The sequence below is a fragment of the Arachis stenosperma genome, chromosome 6 (assembly GCF_014773155.1).
Source record: "Arachis stenosperma cultivar V10309 chromosome 6, arast.V10309.gnm1.PFL2, whole genome shotgun sequence".
Classification (NCBI taxonomy): Eukaryota; Viridiplantae; Streptophyta; class Magnoliopsida; order Fabales; family Fabaceae; genus Arachis; species Arachis stenosperma.
The window spans coordinates 5658785-5667250 of record NC_080382.1 but is presented as its reverse complement, the minus strand read 5'-3'; positions in this window follow the sequence as shown (position 1 = coordinate 5667250).

Here is an 8466-nt window from a genome sequence, read left to right as displayed (position 1 = left end):
GATATTATTTCGGATTAGAATGAGGTCATTGTTGGCGAAGCTTTGCTGTACTACCTTTCATTGTACCTTGAGGCCATGCGGCATTTTAATGCTTCCTCTCTAATCCAAACTCTTTCTCGAACTTTTGGGAGCAGGTCGAGCTCTTCCCTTTGAAGTTGGGAGTTGGCTTCTTCACTATAGAGGATCGTTCTGGGAGATTCCTCTTCGACTTCTACCGGTATCATTGCCTCCATTCCATAAGCCAATCGGAAAGGTGATTCCTTTGTGGTGAAATGTGGAGTTGTCCGATATGCCCATAGGACTTGTGGGAGCTCTTCAGCCCAGGCTCCCTTTGCGTCCTGTAGCCTCCGTTTTAGCCCGGCTAGTATGACTTTATTTGCGGCTTCTGTTTGTCCATTAGCCTGTGGGTGTTCTACGGATGTGAATTGGTGCTTTATTTTCAAATCTGCTACCAACTTTCTAAAACCTGTGTCTGTGAATTGAGTGCCATTGTCTGTGATAATGGAGTAAGGGACCCTGATAAACCACTATTTTATGGTTTATTTTGTGTTCAATTGAGTGGTTTTTATCAACTCTTTACCCACTTATTCATACTATTTGCATGGTTTTATATTTTTCTTCCTGATTCTGTGCTATGATTGAAAACATGCTTCTTTGGCTTTTATTTCCTTTTAAATCCTCTCTTATTACCATTAGATGCCTTGATATGTGTGTTAAGTAATTTCAGGAATTACAAGGTAGAAATGGCTTAGAGGATGGAAAGGAAGCATGCAAAAGTGGAAGGAATACAAGAAGTTGAAGGAACTGCAAAGCTGTCAACCTAACTCTCTCGCACTAAAACGATCATAACTTGAGCTACTAAGGTCCAACTGATGCGGTTCTACCTGTGTTGGAAAGCTAACGTCCGGGGCTTCAATTTGATATATAATTCGCCATCGTGGCCGTACAGATAGGCAATGCAAACGCGCGCTCCACGCGGACGCGTCGCATCTGCGAACTTTAATCCGTGCAGACGCGTGGATGACGCCTCCGCGTTACTTTGCCGCGACCTGTACGGACCAGATTTCACAATCAGCGATTTCTGGGCTGTTTTTGACCCATTTTCGGCCCAGAGAACACAGATTAGAGGCTATAAAGTGGGAGAATGCATCCATTCATAATTATGCTTTCATAATTCACTTTTTAGGATTTAGATGTAGTTTTTAGAGAGAGAGGCTCTCTCCTCTCTCTTAGGATTTAGGATTAGAATTTTTAGAAATTAGGAATTTATCTCATCTTCATATCAGGTTCAATATTCCTTTATTTTGACTTCTCTTATACTTTGAGATACTTTAATGCTTTCATTTGTATTTGATTTATGTTACCCAATTGGCTTATGAATATTGTCCATGTTAGATTTTATTGCTTTGAATGTATGTTATCTGAGGTATTTCAGATCTAAGATTCATATTTAGCTTTTTATATTATTGGCTTTAATTGATTAACTGGAAGCTCTTGAGTTACCAACTATTCATGATTGATTGTTATGTCGGCCAATTAACTGGAATTCCACTAACTCTAGTCTTTCCTTAGGATTTGGCTAGAACTTGGGAAATCCAACCAATTGGTTCACTTGAATTTCCCTTGCTTACGCAAAGGTTAACTAAGTGGGATTAATTTCCATTCTTATAGGAGTAACTAGGATAGGACTTCCGAATTTTCATATCTTGCCAAGAGTTTATTTTATAGTTAATCATTTATTTTATTTGTCCTTTAATTTACTTGTTCCCCACTTTCAAAACCCCAATTTACAAAACCCGTAACCAATAATAAGAACATACCTCCCTACAAATTCTTGAGAAGACGACCCGAGGTTTGAATACTCGGTTATCAATTTCAAAAGGGTTTGTTACTTGTGACAACCAAACGTTTGTAAGAAAGGTTGATTGCTTGGTTTAGTAACTATACTTACAACGAGAGTTTACTATAACTTCTAAACCATCAATCTTCAGTTCTTCAAAATGGCCCCGTTGCCGGGGAATTGCAAACGTGTACCTTATTATTGGTTATTGTAAATATTCTTCAAAAAAAATCAGATTTTTATTTTAAAATTTTTATCTTATCATATCTTTTTCAAAATCTTATCTTATCCTTTTTTTCAAAAATCATATCTTTTTCAAAATATTTTCTTTTTGTTAGTTTTTGTTTTTATTTTCTTCTACTACTATGAACTCTCACCCCTTTGGCTATGAGTCTGGTTACAACTATGTTGCAGGAAGAGGAGATTATAATGAGAACAGGCATCAAGGTTGGAACAATCAAAGATGGGAAGAGCCACAAGGATTTAATCAACCCTCATGGCAACAACCACCTCCAATGGACTATCAACAACCGTTCTGTGATGCATATCAAGGCAATGGCTATGGTGAGCATTCTTTTGATTATCAACAACCACTACCATACGTCTATGAACCCCCTCCTCAACATAGCTTTGGACCACCACACTCACGAGCCCCTTACTACCAAACACCCTCATATGATCCTAACCCGTACCCACCATACCAACCACCTTATGAGCCAAATGAACCATACACAGAACCACCACCTCAATATACACCATCTCCTTATCATTATCAAGATGAACCACCTTCCTACCATGAACCCTTTCTCCCAACAAATGAACCCTCCTATCCACCCCAAACCTCCTTGGAGAAAGCAATTGCTGATTTAAACTCTACTATACAAGCTCTCGCCGCCCAAATCGGACCACCAAATACCTTCAACAATCAACCCTCAAGTTCTAGTGCACTTCCTTTTCAACCACAGAATGATCTCTCCACCCCATCACCACCATCCATGGAAGAGCACCCACATCCATCAATCCAAGAGCAACATGATCCCAATGATGCTATTGACATGGAACAAGAGAGAAGGAATCATCTTCACGAATCTATACTTCATAAGGAGCTAGAGGAGGCCTTAAAGGTGAAGGTAGTAGAGACCCTTGAAGTTGACAGCGCGGCTGAAGAACTAGTGAAGGAAGACAACAAGGAGGATTTTGTACTTGAAGGTGAAGAATTAGTTGATCAAGAAATCATTAAGGATGAATACGATTTCATACTAAAACACCTGGATCAAATGATGAATCGATTACCTTTTCGACGTTCGGACACTCAAGGAGCCCCCACAGCTTCATGTGGACAATCTAATGAAGAACGTAGCATGAAGGAGATACTAGAAACTCCAGTGGACAGTAAGGAGCATGAATTTGTATTGGAACAAGTGGAGGAAGCCGGAATTATTAAAGAGGAAGAAGTGGTTGAAGACTTAGGAGATGCAGAACCTCCATGGAAAATTCAAGTCATAAAGCCTCCTTCCAAGGTATTTGAAATTGATGTTGAGGAGGGTGTACAACCTCCAAGGCATGTCATAATAGAAGACTTGGAAGAGATTAATCAAGAGATGGAGATTCAAGAAGAAGAGGCACAACCTCCCATGCCCTTGGTGAGCAATAAAGAAGAGATTAAATTAGAAGAAAGCTACCAAGAGGAAGAGGTTGAAATTGAAGAAGCTTTCAAAGAGGTGGAAGATGTCAAAGAAGAGCACAAGGGAGTGGAGCTTGCATGTTGGTGCGCAAAATTGTGATCACTACACAACTTTGCACAACTAACCAGCAAGTGCACTGGGTCGTCCAAGTAATACCTTACGTGAGTAAGGGTCGATCCCACGGAGATTGTTGGTATGAAGCAAGCTATGGTCACCTTGTAAATCTCAGTCAGGCAAACTCAAATGGGTATAGTGGTATACGAATAAAGCATAAAGATAAAGATAGAGGTACTTATGTAGTTCATTGGTAGGAACTTCAGATAAGCGTATGAAGATGCCTTCCCTTCCGTCTCTCTGCTTTCCTACTGTCTTCATCCAATCCTTCTTACTCCTTTCCATGGCAAGCTTATGCAAGGGTTTCACCGTTGTCAGTGGCTACCTCCCATCCTCTCAGTGAAAATGTTCCTATGCTCTGTCACAGCATATGGCTAATCAGCTGTCGGTTCTCGGTCAGGCCGGAATAGAATCCAGTGATTCTTTTGCGTCTGTCACTAACGCCCCGCCTGCTAGGAGTTTGAAGCACGTCACAGTCATTCAATCATTGAATCCTACTCAGAATACCACAGACAAGGTTAGACCTTCCGGATTCTCTTGAATGCCGCCATCAGTTCTCGCCTATACCACGAAGACTCTGATCTCACGGAATGGCTGGCTCGTTTGTCAGGCGAGCACTCGGTTGTCAGGCGATCAACCATGCATCGTGTATCAGAAATCCAAGAGATATTCACTAGAGCCTTGATTGCTTGTAGAACAGAAGTGGTTGTCAGTCACCTTGTTCATAGGTGAGAATGATGATGAGTGTCACGGATCATCACATTCATCAAGTTGAAGAACAAGTGATATCTTGGACAAAGAACAAGCGGAATTGAATAGAAGAACAATAGTAATTGCATTAATACTCGAGGTACAGCAGAGCTCCACACCTTAATCTATGGTGTGTAGAAACTCCACCGTTGAAAATACATAAGAACAAGGTCTAGGCATGGCCGTGAGGCCAGCCTCCCAATTGATCTAAGAACTAGATGTCCAAAGATGATCAAAGGATCAAAAATAATCCAAAGATGAAAATACAATAGTAAAAGGTCCTATATATAGAGAACTAGTAGCCTAGGGTGTACAGAGATGAGTAAATGACATAAAAATCCACTTCCGGGCCTACTTGGTGTGTGCTTGGGCTGAGCAATGAAGAAATTTCGTGTAGAGACTCTTCTTGGAGTTAAACGCCAGCTTTTATGCCAGTTTGGGCGTTTAACTCCCATTTAGGTGCCAGTTCCGGCGTTTAACGCTGGAATTTCTGAGGGTGACTTTGAACGCCGGTTTGGGCCATCAAATCTTGGGCAAAGTATGGACTATCATATATTGCTGGAAAGCCCAGGATGTCTACTTTCCAACGCCGTTGAGAGCGCGCCAATTGGGCTTCTGTAGCTCCAGAAAATCCACTTCGAGTGCAGGGAGGTCAGAATCCAACAGCATCTGCAGTCCTTTTCAGTCTCTGGATCAGATTTTTGCTCAGGTCCCTCAATTTCAGCCAGAAAATACCTGAAATCACAGAAAAACACACAAACTCATAGTAAAGTCCAGAAAAGTGAATTTTAACTAAAAACTAATAAAAATATACTAAAAACTCAACTAAAACTACTAAAAACAATGCCAAAAAGGGTACAAATTATCCGCTCATCACAACACCAAACTTAAATTATTGCTTGTCCTCAAGCAACTGAAAATCAAATAAGATAAAAAGAAGAGAATATACTATAGACTCCAAATTATCAATGAAACTTAGCTCCAAATTAGATGAGCGGGACTAGTAGCTTTTTGCCTCCGAACAGTTTTGGCATCTCACTTTATCCTTTGAAATTCAGAATGATTGGCTTCTTTAGGAACTCAGAATCCAGATAGTGTTATTGATTCTCCTAGTTAAGTATGATGATTCTTGAACACAGCTACTTATTGAGTCTTGGCCGTGGCCCAAAGCACTCTGTCTTCCAGTATTACCACCGGATACATACATGCCACAGACACATAATTGGGTGAACCTTTTCAGATTGTGACTCAGCTTTGCTAGAGTCCCCAATTAGAGGTGTCCAGGGTTCTTAAGCACACTCTTTTCGCCTTGGATCACAACTTTATTCTTTCTTTTTCTTTCTTTTTCTTTCTCCCCTTTTTTTCTCTTTTTCGTTTTTCCCCTTTTTTCTCTTTTTTTTTTGTATTCACTGCTTTTTCTTGCTTCAAGAATCATTTTTATGATTTTTCAGATCCTCAGTAACATGTCTCCTTTTTCATCATTCTTTCAAGAGCCAACAATTTTAACATTCATGAACAACAAATTCAAAAGACATATGCACTGTTCAAGCATACATTCAGAAAACAAAAAGTATTGTCACCACATCAAACTAATTAAGCTAGTTTTAAAGATGAATTTGAAATCCTGTACTTCTTGTTCTTTTGTGATAAAAACAGTTTTCATTTAAGAGAGGTGATGGATTCATAGGACATTCATAACTTTAAGGCATAGACACTAAGACACTAATGATCATAAGACACAAACATGGATAAACATCAGCATAAATTTTCGAAAAATAGAAGAAATAAAGAACAAGGAGATTAAAGAACGGGTCCACCTTAGTGATGGCGGCTTGTTCTTCTTCTTGAAGGTCTTATGGAGTGCTTGAGCTCCTCAATGTCTCTTCCTTGCCTTTGTTGCTCCTCTCTCATGATTTTTTTTTGATCTTCTCTAATTTCATGGAGGAGGATGGAATGTTCTTGGTGCTCCACCCTTAGTTGTCCCATGTTGGAACTCAATTCTCCTAGGGAAGTGTTGATTTGCTCCCAGTAGTCTTGTGGAGGAAGGTGCATCCCTTGAGGCATCTCAGGGATTTCATGATGAGGAATTTCCTCATGCTTGCTCCATCCTTTTCTTAGTGATGGGCTTGAGGTCATGCCTTCTCAGTTGAACCAGCTTCCCTCTTGAATTTCTCTTCTATTGAGCGCCCTCTTCACAAATGTTTATGAGGACTTGGTCCAACCTTTAATCAAAGTTGACCCTTCTTCATTGCCACAACTTCATAGAAGTGGTCTTGATGTACCCTTGAGATGAATCTCTCCATCTCCCATGACTCGGAGGTGGAAGCTTTTGCCTTCCCTTTCCTCTTTCATGAGGTTTCTCCGGCCTTGGATGCCATGAATGGTTATGGAAAAACAAAAAGCAATGCTTTTACCACACCAAACTTAAAAGGTTTGCTCGTCCTCGAGCAAAAGAAGAAAGAAGAGAGTAGAAGAAGAAGAAATAGAGGAGAGGTGTTGAGGTGATTGGTGAAGAAGAGAGAGAGTGGTGGGGTAGGTGGGGATCCTGTGGGGTCCACAGATCCTAAGGTGTCAAGAAAAAGTCATCCCTGCACCAAATGGCATGCAAAATCACGTTTTGAGCCAATTCTGGCGTTAAACGCTGGGCTGGTGCCCATTTCTGGCGTTTAACGCCAGGAGCTTGCCCTTTTCTGGCGTTTAATGCCAGTCTGGTGCCCCTTTCTGGCGTTAAACACCCAGAATGGTGCCAGACTGGGCGTTAAACGCCCATCTGCTAGCCTTACTGGCGTTTAAACGCCAGTAAGTTCTTCCTCCAGGGTGTGCTGTTTTTCTTCCTGTTTTTCATTCTGTTTTTGCTTTTTCAATTGATTTTGTGACTTCTCATGATCATCAACCTACAAAAACATAAAATAACAAAAGAAAATAGTCAAAATATAATATTGGGTTGCCTCCCAACAAGCGCTTCTTTAATGTCATTAGCTTGACAGAGGACTCTCATGGAGCCTCAGAAATGCTCAGAGCTATGTTGGAACCTCCCAACACCAAACTTAGAGTTTGAATGTGGGGGTTCAACACCAAACTTAGAGTTTGGTTGTGGCCTCCCAACACCAAACTTAGAGTTTGACTGTGGGGGCTCTGTTTGACTCTGATTTGAGAGAAGCTCTTCATGCTTCCTCTCCATGGTGACAGAGGGATATCCTTGAGCCTTAAACACAAAGGATTCTTCATTTACTTGAATGATCAGTTCGCCTCTATCAACATCAATCACAGCCTTTGCTGTGGCTAGGAAGGGTCTGCCAAGGATGATGGTTTCATCCATGAACTTCCCAGTCTCTAGGACTATGAAATCAGCAGGGATGTAATGGTTTTCAATCTTCACCAAAACATCCTCTACAAGTCCATGAGCTTGTTTTCTTGAGTTGTCTGCCATCTCTAATGAGATTCTTGCAGCTTGCACCTCAAAGATCCCTAGCTTCTCCATTACAGAGAGAGGCATGAGGTTTACACTTGACCCTAAGTCACACAGAGCCTTCTTGAAGGTCATGGTGCCTATGGTACAAGGTATTGAAAAATTCCCAGGATCTTGTCTCTTTTGAGGTAATTTCTGCCTAGACAAGTCATCCAGTTCTTTGGTGAGCAAAGGAGGTTCATTCTCCCAAGTCTCATTTCCAAATAACTTGTCATTTAGCTTCATGATTGCTCCAAGGTATTTAGCAACTTGCTCTTCAGTGACATACTCATCCTCTTCAGAGGAAGAATACTCATCAGAGCTCATGAAAGGCAGAAGTAAGTCCAATGGAATCTCTATGGTCTCATTTTGAGCCTCAGATTCCCATGGTTCCTCATTGGGGAACTCAATGGAGGTCAGTGCACGCCCACTGAGGTCTTCCTCAGTGGCGTTCACTTCCTCTCCTTCCTCTCCAAATTCGGCCATGTTAATGGCCTTGCACTCTCCTTTTTGATTTTCTTCTGTGTTGCTTGGGAGAGTACTAGGAGGGAGTTCAGTAACTTTCTTGCTCAGCTGTCCCACTTGTGCCTCCAAATTCCTAATGGAGAACCTTGTTTCAGTCATGAAAC